General features: G+C 50.6%; 1 protein-coding gene across 6 annotated transcripts in view; it reads right to left on the reverse strand.

Annotated features, from left to right (window-relative positions):
* CTIF (cap binding complex dependent translation initiation factor) overlaps positions 1-20,277 on the reverse strand; it is a 273,428-nt gene that overhangs the window by 245,778 nt on the left and 7,373 nt on the right. The window lies entirely within an intron of this gene.

A 20,277-nucleotide genomic window follows, 5' to 3' on the forward strand; every position in this document is an offset into this window, starting at 1 on the left:
AAGGAAGAGGGGAGGGAAAATCTTGCTGAAAAGTGAGACCGGGTGTGCTGAGGGCGAGTGGTGACACCAGACTCCACTCCCTGGAAGGTGATGTGTGTGGCCGAGCTCTGCTGCAGATGCCAGCCCCGCTCCCCGCTCCCTGGGTAATGAGGCCAGCCCGCGGGGCTCCCAGGGGACCCAGGACAGCACGTGATGCAGAGGGAAGCGGCGGGGAAGATGCACTCACACCCTCACTGTGCAGCGCGCTGCCTCCATGTCCCAGGACGGAGACGGGCACACGGCGCATGGCCTGCGTGGATGGCCGGATGTAGCCCTTGTCTGCTGACCTGGCCTAGCCACACCCAAGCGCTGCCCTGTCACCGTGTGCCAACCCAGAGCTCCTGCTGCAGAGGCCTGCCTTCACTGGCCCCACCATCCAGGTATGTGGTCTTCAAAGTGGGGTGCCTGAGGGATCACTGGGACTTAGGAAGAAAATATCAGAACGTTTACTTGTTGCATCTTGTTACATTTCTTGTTTGATATGTTTTTTAAAAGTATACACTACCAGAGGTCCTCAAACTTTTTAAACAGGGGGCCAGTTCACTGTCCCTCAGGCCGTTGGAGAGTGTGGCCCACATTCCACACATGCGCACTGTGGGCCCCGGACCAGTCGGCTGCTAGGCAGGACAGGCAGAGGCAGCAAAAACACCCGGCAGGCCGGATAAATGTGCTCAGTGGGCTGCATGTGGCCCACGGGCTGTAGTGTAAAGACCCCTGCACTACACGTTAGAGCAGCAGTTCACATATATAGGTATAAAAAGAAGCACACAATGAGGCGAATACACAAAATTGCTTTTTCCTGCATGGGAAGCCATTTTGGAGACCCCTGGCCTAGGTCACATGGAGGACACAGGGCCAGGAAGGCAACTGGAATACATGGGGAGAGGGAAGGAGGTCGTGAGCCACAGGGCCCTGCCCTGCTCTGTCTGCCCGCCAGACTCCACACGGAGCAGGTCTGTGGACAGGGCCTGACGTGGCTGGCAGCTGTCAGTTTGTGACTTTGGGCCCTAAAATAAAGCCCAAATGCTGCTTAGTGCATTCCAGGGCCACCTTCCTGATCTGGACATAGGGGCCCCTGTCCTTGAAGACCACCCTCAGCCATGTGCTGAGAAGATGGCTCACTCCCCACACTGCCCTTTGCACAAGCCAGTTCCCCGAGCTGAGAAATGCCAACCCTTCTTGATCCACCTCGTCAATACTTTCTTCTTCTAGGGCCAGCGCAAATGTCCCCTCCAGGGTGACACGCAAGCCCAGTATGAAGCAGCATGAACTCCCACAGGCTTAGGATGTGGGTTTTGGACTAGCCTAGGCTGGATTCTGCTTCTACCACCTACTAGCTGTGCAACCTTGGGCAAGTTAATTAACCTCTCTGGGGCTTTAGTTTCCTCAGTTATAAAATGAGAGGACTAATCTTTACTTTCTATAGCCATGAGGTGAGCCACTCACCACATCCCTACAGTCTTTTTACTAAAACCCTTCTTGGGCTCTGTGATGGTTAATTTTACATGGTAACTTGGGGAGGCTGTGGTGCCCAGCTGCACGGTCAAACGCTCATCTAGATGTTCCTGGGCAGGTATCTTCTAGATGTGACTAACGTTTATAATCAACTGACCTTAAGTAAAGCAGAGTTCTCCATTGTGGGAGGGCCTCGCCCAACCAGTTGACAGCTTCAGGAGCAAAGACTGAGGTTTCTCCAAGAGGGAGTTTCAGCCTGCTGCCTGCAATTTTGGATTCAAGACTTGCAATATCAACTTTTCTTGAATTTCCAGCTGCCAGCCTGCCCTACAGATTTCAGGTCTGCCAGCTCCCACAATCACATGAGCAAGTTTCTTAAAATCTCTCTCTCTCTCTCTCCCTAGTGGTTCTGTGTCTCTGGAGACCCTGACAATCCAGGTCCCCTGGGGCCAGGAGCCAAGAGTGACTTGCCATGACCACTCAGTACGCACAGTGGCCAGCTCAGACAATCAGAAGTGAAAGACTGAAGACCCCCAAATGTCCAGAAATAGGGGATGAGCAAATGAACTACAGTAGAGCCACACGGTAGAATATTATATACCTGGGGAAAACAAGGAGGCTCACCGTGTGCTGATAATGGAAGAGAGCCACAGAAACTTCTATTAGGTGAAAAAAAAGGTGCAGAATAGCATTTTAAAATGGTCCCTTTGACGTAAGAAGGGGGGACGTGAGAATAGATTCCATGAAGAAATACTGAAAGGAGAAACAAAATATGATTAACATGGCTGCCTATTGTGGTTATGTTTTTCAAAAAGACTTCTTGTCTTTTACCGATATATACTGAATTATTGATGAGTAAAACAATATGATGTCAGCGATTTTCCTCAAAGTAATCACAGGCAGGGGAGTGCACAGAAGAAAATCATCAAGCATAGCCAAGAGATGACAACTGAGGAAGCAGGGTGACGGGTACACAGTGGCTCAGGACACTATCCTGTCTATATTTACAGCTTTTGAAAATCTTCAATAAAAAGTTTTTTTTTTTTTAATTGTCACCTCCAGGAAGGCACAGCCAGCGAAAGAAGGAAGAGGATAGAGGGTGAAAACAATAGTTCCATACTTTGCAGATTATATATTGTTTTTTAATTATTAAAGTGAAATCCACATAATATGAAATCCACATAACTTGAAATTAACCATGTTAGCCATTTAAAAGTGAACAATTCAGTGGCATTCGGTGCATTCACACTGTTGTACAACCACCACCCCTATGTGGTCCGAAAACATTTCCAGAAAGAAACCCCCAGGACCAGGTGTGGCTCCCCTGCCTCCATGTGTGGCCTTCTCAGGGTGGCCACCTGCTCACCCCTTGGCCTTGGCATATTACGTTCCTTGTAAACACGCCTCTCCCCACCCATTGGCCAGACCAACCCCCGTGGCCTTTGATTTAGCTCTCAATTGACTCAACACTTGCCTTGGAAGCCTCCTCTGATTCCCCGAGCTGGGCAGGCACCCCACTGGGGCTCCCCCAGTGCTTCTTGCCGGTCCTTTCCTAGCCCCACTTTGCACCCCTCCAGGGCAGGGGCCAAGTCCTCCGTGCTAGAAGGCTCTCGCTGGCCAGAGGAGAGACTGTATTAGCCACAGGGCCCAGCACTGTCCCTGGCATGCAGCAGGTTCTTAACGAATATTTATGGTGGGAGGACAGGACTCAGAGGCTAACACCCTGCCAACATCGATTTTACTAAACCCGGATTTCCTCGGTCCTAGATGACAAGTGTTCTTTCTCCCAATAATTGTTGGCTTTTACCCTCTGAGAGTCATGATGAGCTTCCATGCAAATGGACCAGCCTCACGAGCAGATTCCGGGCGCTTTCCTGGCTATACACGTTCTCCCCGTTTTGCCTCTTTGCCCGCCCCGTTTTGCAAGGGTCGCTCCTGCCCCACGGGCAGGGCAATGGGCTCCACTTACAGGCAGGACCAGAAGGTAATCAATCAACTGGCCACGTCTGCAGCTTTGGTGAGGGAAGTAAAATGTTTGCAGGTTGAAATCGCTAACATAAGGTTTGGACAACAGTCAATATTCAATTTGTCTATGCCTGCCAGTCCCCTAACTAAGGGGACCAATGTCACTGCCCCCAGAAAGAGGTAAAAAGAAGGACGAGGTCTGTTTGCTGCCGACAGAGATGGGAGCCAGTGCTGGCTCCTAAGACAGCAGGAGGGACATGCCAGCCCCAGGGAGGGCCAGGGGCTGGTGCCGCACCCCCAGACTGGCCCGTCTCTGTGCACACTGTCCCAGAGCAAAGGCACCTGAGACCCGGTTAAAGTGCCTCGGCTGCTTTAACCATCCACTGCTGTGAACTGAACTGGTGGTGGTAGAGGAAGGTTCAGCAAAATTTTAATTACAGGTTGTCTCTCCTGCTTTTAATGGCTAGGCTCTGCACACGTAGTACTTTAATCACATGGTATTAAATCAAATCAAGTTTCAAGTATACTGGCAAGTCTGGGTATTTAAAGGAAACCTGTTATGAAATCATTTATAAAGCAAGTTAACTGACGTTTTTTGTAATCCAGGATTTTAAATATATATTTTTTTTAATTTATGAAGTTTACTTAAGTAAATCTAATCAAAGTTTGCTGGGCATACCAAATCACTCACTGATCTACATTCATCTTGTCTTATTTCTCAGCAGGGCTCCCCCCTCCCCCAAGTCAAGTTTATGATAGCTTGCTGGAATTTTCCAATTCTCCCCTTTTCCTCGAGAAGTGCACCTTTCCACTCAACGCTGTGCACACTCTGGAAATTCTGAATGGATGTGATACAGGGTGAATTATGAATTCCCCAAATTCCCATGTTGAAGTCCTAAGCTCCAGGACTTCAGAATGTGACTGTATTTGGAGAAACAGTCTTTTAAAAGGTGATTAAGGTACAAAAAAAAAAGAAGAAGAAGAAGAGGTCATTAGAGGGGTCCCTAATCCAATATGACAAGTGTCCTTATGAGAACAGGAGGCTGGGACACACCCAGAGGAAAGATCACGTGAGGACGTAGCAAGAAGGCGGCCGTCTGCAAGCCAAGAAGAGAGGCCTCAGAAGAAACGAACCCTGCTGACACCTAGATCGTAGACCTCCAGCCTCCAGAACTGTGAGAAAGTAACTGTCTGTTGTTTAAGCCACCCAGTGGGTGGTACTTTGTCATGGTGGCCCTGTCTCACCTGCCTGGCCCCACCACCGATTAGCTGTGTGACCTCGGACAGGGGCTGCAGCTCTGTGGCTCAGATTCCCAATCAGTCTTCCCACCTCTCCGGGCTGCCGTGGGGACTAATGCCAAAGGCAGGCAGCGACACCTGCGAGCTCGCTTTGCATCCGCCTGGTTCTCTGACGTTTGGGCGATGTCATTTACCCACAAGAAAATGAGATTTCTCTCTCACTTTCACTGTCTCCTAGGTACAGGAAGCCTGTGAGAAGGGGATCCTGACACCAACAGCCTGGATTTCCTCCTGAATTAACCAACGCTTTACTTTTTTTTTTTTCCTAAAGTGTTGTCACATATGTTCTTAAAATTAAGACTCACAACAAATCTGTGAAATAGCTGGAATTAGAAATCTTACTAGCATTTTACAGATGAGGTAAACTGAGGCTCAGAAACTGTGAGTGACTGGATCCATGGCCCCGTGACTTACTGGGCAGGGATTTCTCTGGAGTCGCAACTCGGCTGCTCTTTCTACCACCCCCTGCTGCCCCTGGCCTCCAAGCTCACTCCACCATCGCTGATACCCTAAGCGCCTGAAAACAGCACCGTTACCAGGGCGCTGCTCTACTGCAAACCTTCAGTGGCTCCCTGCTGCAGAGCACATCAAGCTCCACTGGCCCCTGCCCTCTAACCTCCAGCCCTGCGTCGCCTACCCCACCGTCACAGACCAGTCACTCTGTCCAGTGGGCACAAGCCATGCTCACGTGTTACCACCTCTCTGAGAACACCTTCCCCCTTTTTTGTCTATCTGGCCTGGGAGCCACCTCCTCCAGGAAGACTTCTCTGACTGCTCTCACTGAGCTCTTTCCATAGTGCTCTCAGGCCCAGCCAGAGAAGGTGGCTCTCCATGGACTTGCCCTTGTTGAATTTGCTAACTATTTGACGATCTTAGTCGCTAGAGCAAGAATCAGATCTTCCCACAGGTGCCATGTACCCAGGCGCAAGGAGAATACTCAGTGACATTTGTTGCTCTATCAGAAGACCAGTCATGGATAAGTTACCCCCTCGATTATTAAATACGTTCAGGTATAGCTATTTACAAGCTCAATTTTCTAAAAATAGGATCTCATTCTTCCCTCACTTCTGCCATAGCGTGACAGTGCTGGATGTCCACTCATCAGTGACACTCCTGCTGCTGCTTTCTGTCCCTGCACACCCAAGCCCCAGCGCCCCCACCTCTCTGCCACAAAACTAATGACCCCTAAGCTAATGCTGACATAAACTGCAGGAGTTACTATTGAAATACCCTGGGGATCCTTCTTTACAGAAAGACTCCTCCTGTTGTAAAACTAGCCCATGAGGGCAAGAATTATTGTCTACTCGCCCACTTGCTATGTCCCCAGCTCCTAGAAAAAAGCCTGGTACATAGCTGCTGCTCAGAAATATCTGTTGAAAAGTTTTGTTGAGTCTATGGGACTATTAAAACCCTTGGACTATTTGTTTCATAGAATTTTTCTAAAATGTAATGACTGAATGAAAATCCAAATCTACAGTCTAAGTCTTAGCCAGGCTGAGACAGGGGCCGGGGCTGAAGGGTATTGCAAATTAAGTAGGAGTGCCCAGGAAGCCCTGCCGTTTAGACACGACTCGGCATTCTTTACCCCTTCTGAAAGCCCTTCTCATGTCAGCCACGCAGAGCTGTCCCCAAGGGGCTTGCGCAGCCTTTCCAAAGCGATCATTTCCTTCCTAAGAGACAAAGAAAGGAACTCCCACCCCAGAGGGGCCTGCAGAGGAAGAGGCTGGCCCCAGAGTCAGCAGGTGCTGTCCCAGCTGTCACCTCTGCAACGGGGTGGCTGCCCAGAGCATGGGAAGGACGTCCCTGCCAAATTCACCACTGATTCGGGCTCACGTAGAGCCCGTGTAAGGGCAGTGACACACAACAGGCCCGCTTTTGCCATGACAATCTCTACTCCTTGGCTTCTAAACACGTCCCCGTGAGGTACTGGACGGTGACAGGACCTATTCTGGGCTTTCCCACCCCTCTGTTCCCCACTAACTTTGGGGAGGCCACCACGCGCCGCTCACCGAGAGGGTGCGAAGATGAACCGCGTCCAGGAGCTCGCCACCAATACGAGGGGACTTCTGCCACAACCAAGCACGGGGCTCAGAGTTCCAAGCACAGTGGGGGTGGGAGGGCACTCGGCCCCCAGGACATCAACGGAAGGTCCAGGTCCTTGCACCGGCTACAAGGGCCAACGAGACCCGCCCCTGGGGACTCGCTGGATCTCCCCCAGCTCGCTCTCTCCGGACCCCAAAGCCTCCTGCTGGTCACCCTCCCATCTCCTCCCCAGTCCTCAGGACCCGCCCTCCCAGCCCTCATTCCCTGGCACAGCAGGCACTGTGTTCTTGTCACTGTCTGTAAGCTCCATGAGGACAGGCGCTGTCCTGGTCACTGCTGTGCCCCAGCAGCCACACAGGGCGCACTGCAGTAAATACTGGCTGAATGAATGAATGAATGAATGACTCCCCTTCCCTGACACACTGCACATTCTCCCCTGTTGATGGCTTTGTTCCCTTGTGTATGTTTGTTCACTGCCACTAGAAAGTAGTGAGAAGGACACGGCTGGGAGCCAGATGCCCAGGGACTGCAGCCTGGGTCTGTAAAATGGGCTGGCAGCACCTGTCACCATTTAAAAAGCCCACAGAGCACACCAGGACCCCTGACTGAAGGGTGCCGTGCTCCACAGACTGTCATCAGTTCAGTTCTGTAAGCAGCCTGTCCTCCTGGCCGACCAGCCCTGGTGAAAGAAAGGGCACAACCTTAGCAGGCTGGAACCACAAGGCTTCCAGCAGTGGACAGCCACCAAGTCACACGCAGGGGCCCACCTACCCACCCTGTATGACAGTTACCTGGGCACAGGTTTTATCTGCATTCCAGCATGGCGCACCCGAGCCATGTGATCTGTCTGTCCCTCACGGTGTCTGGCACATAATGGGGCTGGAGGACCAAGCTTCTGTTTTCCAAAATAGTCCCTCGAATTAAACAGCTTCATTTTATTCAAGTACCTGCTGTTTTTGTCAATAATTATTAGATGAACAGGATCAAATATTCTCCTAGGATAAGCCACAAAGAGCCAGGCTTTGGGGACCTTTGTCGTGCCTAGGGCAGGCCGTCTGCAGCAGGTGGAGCTGTCCCAGGACTTGTGGCACCCACCTGTACCCCACCCACCTCTACCCTAACAGGACCGCCATCCACACCATTATTTTAGAGCAGAGGTCAGCAACCTTTTTCTGCAACAGGCCAGACAGTAAACATTTTAGGTGTTGTGGGCCGTATGATCTTTGTTGCACCAAGCCAAAAACAACTGTAGACACACATAAAGGCATGACTGTGGTCCAATAAAACTCCATTTAGAAAAACAAGTACTAGCCTGAATTTGGTCTGAAGGTTGTAGCTTGCCAACTCATGGTCTAGACCAAATTCCCTTTTTACAGATGAGGAGAACAGAGCGGGGAAGTTATCTGATGCAGCTAAAAGCCAGGTCTTTGCCTTCCTAGGCCAAGGCACTTTCTAAAATGAAGTATCCCAGGAATGGGAAGAGAAGTCGCAAACAGTTCATTCAGAGCACAGATGTGCTCCACTGTACTCTGCCAGTTGGCAAGGGAAAAAGCGAGGCTGAGGCCATTGCTTTCTGTCAGCAATACTCTGGGGACCCTGAAAGTGGGGCACAGGGGTGAGATACCTCCTGATCCACCCAGCCCCCCAGCAGCCAGCACAGGGTCTCGCCACAGCAGAGCGTCTCCAAGAAGGCTGTTGAGTGTGGACGGCCTTGCCGGGAAAGGCTCCCATCCTGCAAGGTCAAAGGCCTGCACTTCCATATTTCCACAAATTCTGAGAGTGACTGTCTACCCAGGACAAGGGGAAGCCACTTTTTAAAGACTTAGGATATAAAGGGGGCTTCGTACAAAACTATAACTGAGTTCAAATGATACAATCAAGTTCTTATAAGCATTTCTTTTTTCACCCCTCCACAAAAGACTGCAAGGAGAAGATGACTCTAAACCGCAGTGAAGATATCTGAGAAGGAAAGACACTCCCTTTGTTGTGGTTAAAACATAACCTCCAAATTCTTTGACACTCCTCCTGTCACGAAGTAGGGGCTATGTCCTGTCCTCTGGAATCCGGACTCTGTGACTGTTTGGCCAATAGTACATGGAAGTGACACTCAGCCTATTTTGGGGCCAGGCTTTAAGAAACCAGCAGCTTCTCTTTCCCTTTCTTGGTACACTGACTTTTGGAAGCCAGCCGCCATGCTTTGAGGGAGCCCAAGCAGCGCTGTGGAGAAACCCACCTGGAGACGGACCAACAGCCAGCACAACTTGCCAGCCACAGGAGGGCACCATCTTCCAGCCCTGATTGTGCCATCCCACCTGATGCCACGTGGAATGGATACAAGTGGCACCTCTTGAGCTATCCCCAAATTGCAGGCTCACAAGCAGAATTAAAGATCATTATTGTTTAAGCCACTAAGTTTTGGGTTTGTTATACAGCCAACAGTAACTGGGATACCTATAATTAGGCTCTTAAATGCCAGTCATTTGTTCAGGCCACCAAGCCATCTGCCTTCACAGGTAACGTTAGAAAATATGCTTTTGTTTGTTGGGATTGAGGGAGGGGTGCTGTAGGCCCCATATTTAACATTTTCTTATATTAATAAAAGAGCTAAGATATTTTGGGGGGAAAATAAAATACTTAGGAAGAGAAAGTACATCTCAGGAGTGTCTGAACACAGGGCCAATTATTTTATTAAAAAAAAAAGATTTTTGAATTTATATGAGCACATCAACAAATTTGAGAATGAGACCACAGAGTCCCCATTTAGATAAAAGATGACATTTGGGAGAAGTTCTAATTTCAGATATTCAAATATGCAGCCTGATTTTTTAATTTAAAAAATATAGTCACCATCACTCACAAAATGGAAGAGAATATTCTGGTCTAAAACTGTTGAGTCTAGTGTTATAAGTGGTTATCCCAACTTCAACATAATTCTTACAGATTATCTTTGTAAGAGTAGCAAACCTTTATCAGGTTTACCAGGATGGGTTAGCTTCCAAAAGCACCCCTTGATTAACTTTTGGATAGCATACTGATTATTGGCTGGAGGGAGAATGGATGTCAGACAGAACACTCTTTTATGGCAGCATATTTGATGCTAAATGATCATTCTGACAATGAAACACACCAACTGTCATTGTGCTGAATTTACTCAAGGTGCCAATTAAGAAGTTTCTGATAATGAAAATTCTAAATAACAAGCTGCTGTTTAACAATCAAAATTTGCAAAATAGGTGCTTTTGAAACAAACTAGATACTATATAAAAAGATTCCTACAAAAATATTTATTAAGGTTGTCTTTAGGTTCTGATCACCTTTTGTGAATTCAAATTAAAATCATAGGTATAAAAGTTTTATAGGAACCCACATTTGTTACATGAAAAGAGGTAGCCTGGGGCTGAAATTGGACATGTATTATTCAAAGCTCTACCGGTGCCAAGTGACATAAACCCAACCCAAACTAGCTTATGTAACATTACCCAAAATTCACTACCTTAGAGTTCTCTGTCCTAACTGTGTGCCAGTTGTAATATCATAATATTATTGACCTTGTATTGAGTTTTTATTCAATTCAGACTCCTGCTCAACAATAATGAAATCACAAGTTCCACGTACCAGTTGTATTTTTTCTTTAATGCACATTTAGGGGAATACGTGGTTTGACAGTTTTTACAAATTCATGAGTATTCAACTGAAAATCATCCTGTATTCCACCACTGCTATGAATGACATTCCTTGAGGCATGGAAAGGGGGCTTATTGAATATAGACTGTCACAGACTAAATTATGTCCTTTTAAAATTCACATGTTGAAGCCCGAAACCCCAATGTAACTGTACTTGGACACAGGGCCTTTAAGGAGGTAATAAAGGTTAAGTGAGGTCATAAGGGTGGACCCTAATAGGAAAGAACCAGTATCCTTAGCAGAAGAACAGACACCAGACAGCTGCCTCGTTCCGTGCACACGAGCACAGAGGAAAGACATGTGAGGGCACACCAAGAAGGCGGCTGTCTGCAAGCCGGAAAGAGAGACCTCACCAGAAACCAAATTTGCTAGCACCTTGATCTTGGACTTCCAGCCTCAAGAACTGCAAAGAAATATGAATAAATGTTTGTTGTGTAAGCCACCCAGTCTGTGGGATTTCATTATGGCAGCCTGAGCAGACCAATACACAGACTATAGCGAACTATAGTGAGTCCTTCCACCCAGCGTGCATGTGAGCAGACCTGCCAGTCTCCTTCAAAAGGACTCTTCTCTTCCAACTCCCAGTCAAAAAATCCCAGGAAAGGCGACCGGTTGGCCTGGCTCTGGTCACGTGCCTGTCCCTTACTCAAAAGCTTTAGCTGGGGCAACAGGGACACAAAATAGTTGATGACCAGCCTGAGCCCCATTCCCTTCTGCAGCCCAACAGTGATGCCTGTGAAACTCCAGGTCTCCAGGCAAGCTCTGCAGAGGCCTTCAAAATATTGTTTCTCAGGTCCTCTATCTCTTCTTCGCCCTGCCTCTTCCTGGGGCAGGTGCCTGAGCAGACCCAAAACCTCACCTTGGAGCGGACCTTTTCAATTCCATTATGAAAGGATGCCATTCAAAGGGCAAAGCATGGACCACCAGCCCCATTTTACAGGTGGGGAAACCAAGGCCCGGAGAGGTTGAGATTATATACTGAGTTTTAAGAAGAGCCAGGCCTGGAAGCCAGGACACGTGATCCTCAAAACTGGAATTTGTTTCTACCACTCCGCAGTGACGTCCCTGCCCCTTGGCATCCTTACCCGCCACGTGGGCAACTCAGACCCCACCTAACGCCGAGCAGCTGCCACGCTCCACAGTCAGATGGACGTACAGGCAGCTCGGGACAGACCAAACCAATAGGCAGCTCAGGCATTAAAACTGCAGGCTGGATGTTTAGAAACAAAGAAGCAAGCTCCAAACCTCAAGCTACCAAAAATGGGCCAGACTACAACAGCTGAATGTCCTGCCACCTCTAGGCCAAGGGAAACTTTGCACCTGCTCCTCCTCATCCTGAGTGTTTGGGGCTTCCCTCTGGTTAGCTACAGGCTCCCTGAGAGCAGGGGTGGGTCTTCCTTTCCTTTACCCCCCCCCCCGGCCCCCGGCCCCACTGCCCCAACTGAGCCCTGTGTCTCACGCATATACCAGAGACTTCCCTGGGGTAAACACCCTGAGAATGTCTGCAATGGAAAAGTGGTCCCCTCCACTGCTTGGCCAGGGAAGTCATCCCAAACCTCCCACACAGGGTCTCCACGAGAACCGAGCAAAGGTGAGACCCACATCTTACCTCTGCTAACTGAGCTGATGACAGTGAAACCAGGGGTCGAGGGATGGTCAGTGGTCCCAAGGCACAGGAGCCGCCCCCAGTGGGGAGCGGCAGTCACAGGTCCTCAGGGTAGGAGCCGCACGATCCACATCTGCCATCGCCAGGCCTGGAAGCCCATCCCTGCCCACGCCCACCACAGTCACTTGGGGCAGAAGGCGCCAGACCCTCCACTGCCAAAGTGGGTCGGCCCCAATAACCTCAACACCCTGCCCTGTAGCTCCCTGGGCCACTCACAGGGGACAAGCTGGGGTGGCCTTGGGCCACTGGCCAGGGAGGGAGGTGACGATGCCTGCAGCCCTCAGACCACGGCTCACACACTGCCGTTCCGGTCCCGTGCTAGGAGGAGCGCTGATGAGAGGTGTACAGAGAAGGGGATCCAGGATGGCTCTGGTCACTCTGCCAGGAGAAACCTTGAGGGAAGAGCGTTTACCTCAAAGAGAGGACTTGGCGCTCTGAATACTTAGTCTCCCTGGAGGAAGGGGATAAGTGTTCTATGTGGCGCTCAGAGCATAGCCAGGGACAAAGGGAGGCACACCTTGGGCAGTGTCGTAGGCCCTGGGCTGCCGGGTAGTGAGCTTCCTGTCCTCGGGAGGCTGCAAGGCAGACACTTGCTTGCAGATCTGGGATTAGGTCAAATCTCTAGAGCATCTCATCTCCTACGTGGTAAGGGTGAAGGAGAGCCCCAGACGGCCTCCAGCAGTTCTCAGAAAAACCTCGAAGTTTCTGTCTCTCGCAGTGGCTGGCAGGGAGAACGTGGGGAAGGGGTCGTGCTCCCAGCCAGAGCGCAGTGCTCCCACTCTGCCCTGGATCCGGCCGTCAGGTGGCTGTGTCAGCACACTGGGCACACACGTGTGGCCCTGCCGTCATCACAGCGCCTGCCCCGGCCTGGGAGGGGACGATGACGCCTGCCGCATACAGCGGCAGTCTGGAGCTGGTTCCGGAGGGAGCCGCGGCTACCCTAGGGGATCCAGAAACTCCACACGCTTCATTCTAAACAAGCAAGAGGGCACAGTTGAGAGAACCGGTCCTCAATTTGCTTTCTCACTGGCAAGTGCGGTATGTGACCTTGGCCAAGTCACCTGGTTTTTCTTGTTTAATGTCCCTGTTGGCGGAAGTGCATTAGCCGTGCCAGCTCCCCGGCCACCCACACGCAATGACCACAGGTGGCACTGACGACAGCAAGAGATGAGGCGCTAACTCATCCTGTCGCACCGTGACAGCCACCGCCGCCACAGCGATGGGGTGTGCACGGTGTCTACACCCACCGGCACCTGCAGGCCTCTTCCCATCCGTCCAAACGCTGGGGTCACGAGCAAGCCACGGGGAGCTGGGAGCTTTGAAAATCACTCAGCTGCTTTTCTAGTTCTAAAATCTATTACAGAAGCATTAAGCACACTTGGCTGTAACGAGGTAAGTAAAATCGCGAAAACCCCACGGGGATAAACCAGGAGCCTGGCGGCTGGGGGTTTCCCGTCCTTGCTCTGATTGCCCTGCTTTCGGTGTGCAGCCAGGAACCGCAGCAGCACCCTCCGCACCTCCCCGCCACCCACCTGGGCCTGAGCGCAAATGGGAACAGGACAGGGCCACAGACCAGCTCGGCCTGGTCGCAGGGCCCGCCACACCGGTGGCTGGCATCTCTCTGGCGCCAATGAGCTTGCAGGCCCCTCGTTTGTTTACCCAGAGGAAGGAAACACACCAACATCGTGTCACCAGCAACTCTGTCCCCACAGACTGCTGTGGACATAACTCAGAGCCCAAGCCAAGCACGGACCTGGCACAAGACGGGAATAATGTCCACCTTGCTGCAAGAATGAATTTTACAGGGAAGGGATGAATGACCAACCACAGGGCCAACTGGCACCTCAGGCCGATCTGCAGCTGCCACCTCAGGTGTTGGCACACGCCAAGGACAACATCACAGGATGCTCCCGTCTCCGGGCGGGCCCAGACTGTGGATCCAACCCCTGCATGCCAGAGGAATGGACACTGGGAACCTCAGCATGAGAAGATCTAATTCTTCAGATATTATCTCATCCAAGCCCTGAGTAACCAAGGAGAAAATATCCACATGGTAAGTGACTTGCCTGAGAGCACCCCGGTCACCAGTGGCAGAAAGACCAGTGACCTTTCAGAACACCGCAAGGGGACTGCAGAGTAACCGGCCAATCCCTGTGTGTGACAGTTAAGAGACAAAACTGGGGCAAAATTGGCTCTGCCACTTCTTAGCTGTGTGACCCTGGGTAAAATACTTAACCTCTGCTATGGTCTGAATGTTTGTGTCTGCCCAAAATTCGTATGTTGAAATCTAACCATCGGCGAGAAGATATTAGCAGGTGGCAACTTTGGGGAGGTGATTAGGTCATGAGGGTGGGGCCCTCATGAATGAGATTAGTGCCTTCATAAAGGAGGGCCCAGAGATCTCCCTCACCCCTTCTGCCACATACGGACACAGCAAGAAGGCACCACCTATGAGAACACAGTCCTCGCCAGACACTGAATCTGCCAGCACCTTGATCTTGCACCTCCCAGTCTCCAGAACTCTGAGAAATAAGTTTCTGTTGTTCATAGCAACGCAGTCTAGAGTATTTTGTTGCAGCAGTCCAAATGGACTAAGACACCCTCTCTGTAGCCTCATTTGCTCATCTATAAAACAGAGGCTGTGAAGACTAATGAAGACAGCACGTGTGAAGTGCTCACCCAGCATTTCAACGCTGCAATACTTCACAAATGTGAGGCTGTTAAAGCTATTATTGGATCGCCCAGGGTTTCAGTAGAAATACCACCTGCTCAATCCCTGAGTTTACAGACATCTCCCCACCACGCAAACATGCAGCTCTCAGGGCACAGTCCAGGTTTGGGGGCCACGCAGGCCTAGACTGGTAGCCTGGTGTCCCTGTGGGACCTCAGGGGAAATGCTAACCTCCCTGGCGCATCTGTGAAAGAGGATAGTAACACGCACACCCAGAGCTGGAAGACTAAATACTCCGAGGTGAAGCTCTTAAGCACAGAGCCCAGCACACACTGCGTGTGCATTAGTGTCCTAGGGCCACTGTAACAAAGGGCCACACACTGTGTGGTTGGAAACCACAGACATTCACTCATGGAGGCTGGAATTCCAAAACCAAGGTGTTGGCAGGGCTGTGCGCCCTCTGAAACCCGTAGGGGACAATCCTCCTGTACTAGTTGGGAGGGCTGCCGTAACTAGCCACCACAGCCTGGGTGGCTTCGACAACAGAAATGTTCCTATTTTGGAGGCTGGAAATCCAAGATCAAGGTGTGGGCAGGGCTGGCTGCTTCTGAGGCCTCTCTCCTTGGCCTGCAGATGGCCACCTTCCCACTGCGTCCTCACATGGGTGCCCCCAGTCTATGTCTCGTCTGTGTCCTAATCTATTAAGGACACCAGTCATGCTGGAGTAGGGCCCAGTATATGGCCTCATTTTAACTTCATTATCTCTTTAAAGGCCCTATCGTTAAATATAGTCACAATCTGAGGTGCTGGGGGTGGGACTTCAAAATGTGAATTTTGAGGGGACACAACTCAACCCATGACAGCATGGTTGATTACCTTTCTTGCTCTTTAGGGAAGGAAAATGTGGAGATCCACAAATCCTCACTCATGGCACTGTGCAGTGCCACACGGTGCTGGTTTTTTAATCCAGAGAGATGTCCAACATGAACAAGTGCCTTTCTACAAATGTGCACTTTGTCTTAAAAATGTATTTTTCCATGGACCTTTGACCCCATGGCTCGCACTGCCCTGATTTTATGGGAAATGCACTGATGACTCCAATAAGAATGGGATCTCCGAGGAGCTTATGGTCCCACAGGACAGATCAGGCAAGTGCCCAGGGAAGGATGAAGAGGGAGGGAGTGATGGAAAGTGGTAAGTGCCCTAATGATGCATGGACCAAGCTGTGAGGCAGGGGTGCAGGGGAGGAGCGGGAGGAGGAACAGGAGGAGGACAAATTGACTACCTGGGAGGGGTGTAGAGGAGCCTGGTGGGGATGGATTTGCCCCTCAGCTTGAGTGGTAGGTCCCCTGGCCCGGGCTGTTTGTATGCTTGCATACAAAGGGGATGGTGGTTTGGGGAGGGGAAGGTGGCGGCTACCACCATCTCCCCAAGGCCTGAGTTCCCAATCAATGTGGGCAAGAGAACTCATTCTGCAGGATCTAAGGTGCCCAAGCCACAGCGGAGAAGCGACTCCTCTCTCAAGCCCACAGCTGCCTGCAAAGGTACCCACTGTCCTCCTTTGTCCAGCCAGACCTCAGGCCCTCAGGCCTCTCCATTCCTGCTTTCCAGGCCACAGCAACACTCTGGATGACTCTGCCTGCCCGGGTTCTCCAACTGACCCCAGTGGCAGGAAACTGCAGGAGCTGCTAGGGGGTGGGACCACAGAGCCCCCTACTGAGACCACACAGAAGGCTTCCGTGGGACACCTGGGCTCCTATGTCCTAGTATTACCTGCAGGTTAAGAAATAATAATGACTAGAAATGGCAAAACTATAGTGATGTGAAGCAGACTGGTGGTTGCCAGAACCAGGGGTTGGTATTTTTTTCAAACGTCAATTATATTGTGGTATAAAAAATTATATTTCAATAAAGCTGACCCCTCTTCCAAATAAATAAATAATACCATGTTGAAACTTGGTGAAGCAAATGTTAATTATTGCTTATCTAACCATTTTTCCTCTCCCCACTTCCTTGCAACCAGAGGTCACCTCTTGCTATAAACAAGGCGGAAAATACCAGAGACTTGCTTTCTCATTCTTCACTGGGTATGGGTATGGACATGTTTCTCTCCAGTGAGACTCGATGGAAATTCCAGCAAAGGAATTCTGGGAAAGATTTCCCTCCCTGACAAATTAAGATGGACAAGAAGAAGCTCACCTACCTGTCTGTCTTTGGATACAGTTGCATGAGAATGTGATGCCTGCTGCAGTGGCAGCCATGCTATGAGCATGAGGGGACAAGCCTGAGAACAAAGGCCAATATGCTGAAGATAGCAGCCCAGATGGTTAGAATGAGTCTGTGAAATTATCACTGACCCACTGAATTAACCCAACTCCAGAACTTCTACCTTTAGACTCTGGCTATGTGAGTTGAAACACCTTGTTTTTAAATCCACTCTTAGTCTCCTATTCTTTTATCTGTAGCCAATAACATCCTACAAGTGAAACAGTTTTCATCTCTACATACTTCTACCCCCAACCCCCAAACTGAGATCACGGTGAGATACCAGATAGAAACTTACGGCTGTAAGCGGAGCCCCACCTGAATGCTGAGTCCACAGTCCCCAGAGATAATGCTGTCCCCCAGCCTTTAAGCAAAGTGGGGAAACAGATGCCCATTTCTCTTGTGTGTGAGCACTTCCCCGTCACCCCACGTGCAGGATCAATGACTGGTAATAGTGTCTGATGTGACTCACATGCATACACTGTCCCCTGCTGGTGCATCCATAAGCCCCCACTTGCCCAGGACAATCTCAGTTTTCACGTGTGTCCCAGAATGATTATGCATCTGAACAAAAAAATTTAGCCACCCCCCTCCTGGCTGCCTCAGCACCCTTTGTGTTCCCCTGACCCAGTGCTCACCACGCTATGCTAACATAAGGCTGTTCCGGCCTCCCCACGGGGATGGGAAGGCAGGAGGCAGGGACCCTGCCAGGTTCACGCCAATTCAGCTCGCCTGGTTCACAGAGCCTGACCCACAGCAGATGCCTGATGCAAGCTGCTAAACGGAACCAAATGTTGACAGGGTTAGAGCCTTACGCAGAAAGGATTAAGGCAAACCAATAGAATGTGGGCATAAGAAACAACTTTTGGAGGGAGAAGGGAATTTGGGTGCTTTCCCAGGATCCCTGACCCTCACCCCTGGCCCTGCTGGCACAGGTTCCTGCAGAAAAGTGGCAGAGCACATCCAGGCATCCAGCTGTCTGATGCAACCTCGCTGCAAAGGCAACTCGTGCTCTTCATCACCTGACGTGGCACGTGGTGAATGTACGGCCCACACAGATGCCAACCACCCTGTGGATGCGGGGAGACGGAGGAGTAGAACACCTTGTCGCTTTTTCCTGAGAGCACCCAGGGCACTGCAGACAGACACCAAGGGACAGACGAACCATATGCTCCAAAACACACTTTGTCAACACCATCTTGTTCGGTGACACATCGAGATATGAATTCTCTAAGCAGGTCACTTTCTCCACCTCATGGTTCAAACTCGTAAGTGTTTCAGCAAATGCCCCAAGAGTATAGCAAAGGCCTGTGGGTTCCTGGCTAGCGGTGAGATCAGGACACTGCCTACCCCAAGGGAAGGCCCTATAAGGAAACAGCATGGGGAATGTGTCCGCTCCACCCACTTGGGATGGAACCACACACATTCTTTCTGAATAACTTCAGGGCTCCATCGTCACAACCACGGCTCTGCCTCTCTGTCTCTGTCTCCCTCACAGAAGTTACTTTCATTTATTGAGGCATACAGACAGCGCCTAGCACCGTGCCTGGCATGCAATAGGCACGCAATAAACGTCAGCTCCCTGCGTTCGATTAGCAAGTCGCTTACTTAGAAGCTGAGATGAATTCCGGGCATTGGAGGAAGGAACTTGCAGCGTGTGCTGTGGCTTCTCTCATGATCATCTGAAAAGCACTGAGCCAAAGCTTCTCAAAACCTCCCCAGCACAGACTGCGCGTATGCAGCCGGCTCAGCTAACCTCGCCTCTACTTTCAAAAGCTCCCTCTGTGCTAAGAAAGTGAGGACAGACGTTGGCTGGGTTCTCGCTGAATCTGAGCTCGACAGATTGAGGCCCTTCTAGCAAAAGCACGCGGGACGGTGAAGGGTCTTGAAACCATCTCTCGGGACAGCTGCAGGGGCGATGGGTGGAAGTGGCTGAAAGCTGGCCAAGCTTCGACACAAGACCTTTGCAGCTCCCACGGCCTTCTCGCAAGGGAAGGAGCCGCTTCACAGGCGGGGACCGCCAGCCAGAGGAGGCCAGAGGATGCCCACACCAGGCCGAGGGTTGATGAGGTGACCCCTAAGGTGTCTCCCAAGTTTGAAACTGTAGGAACTAAAGGCTCTGGGCAAGGGGACAACAACGTGGTGTGTGGTCTGTAGGATCAATAGCGGCTGGAATCTGCATAGGACACTCTCCTAGAGACCAGGAAGAAGCCTCACCCATAAGAACCTGACCTGAGTATGAGGCAGGGGAGAATGAACGTTCTGGGCTTCCCAGACAGGGCTCATTTGCGGGTTTTTGTGAAGAGACACAAGCCCCAGGGCAGGGATAGTCCTCCACAGCTGGCTGTGCTGCTGTCTCTAAGATTGTTTCATAAAGTTCCCAACTCCATCAGTCTTCCTCATATTAAAAAAAAAAAAAAAAAAAAAAAAAGTTCCCACCAAGGGCACTTTCTCTTCTCTCTCCTCACTCGCTCATCTACCCTGCCCTGGCCATGATGCGTCTCTCTAACAAAAACACCCAGAATCTTCCAAGGTCCCTGAGGACCTAGAGCCCACAGTCGGAGGATCCTGGTCCCCAAGACTTCATGTGCTAATTTCTCTTCTGCGGGGTCTCCTGGACCACATGTCTAGTGGACATCCAAAGCCATAACAGGCCCGAGGTCTTGAATTTTCAGGGACCTCCCATTCAGATCAAGACATTCCCCAATCCCCCGAACACCAATGGGCTGGCATCTCGTCCATCCTTCCTCCAAGCACGCAAACCTTTGCTGGTCACGTTTAAGGCAGGGATCTTAATTCCAACTCCTGGTCTCATCTCTAGTTTTAGAGGGGACATTGTCAGGACTCAACCCCTTGGGTGTTGAGACTGTAACCACCCCTCAACTCCTCTCCCGCCCGCCAGGCCCGGCCGGTCATCAGCTGAGCTCACCCTCCCGGCCGGGTTTTGAGATCCCTGGGGATTTCCCTTACATGCTACGAGCTCAGCTCTTCTTTGAAAGCATGCTAGTTACAGCTTATACAGCGTTTCTAGGTACTTTGTCCTTGGAAGGTTTTCAAGATTTTTACTCCGCTGTGGTACTAAAAGTATTCTAAATCAGTGTTGGGAGGCCCCCTTTGGACTTGTTCATAGAAACCTTCCCTGGCTGACCCCCACCCCCCACCCCAGACAACTAAATCTGGCCACATCCCT

Source organism: Microcebus murinus, chromosome 17, assembly GCF_040939455.1.
Source record: "Microcebus murinus isolate Inina chromosome 17, M.murinus_Inina_mat1.0, whole genome shotgun sequence".
Classification (NCBI taxonomy): Eukaryota; Metazoa; Chordata; class Mammalia; order Primates; family Cheirogaleidae; genus Microcebus; species Microcebus murinus.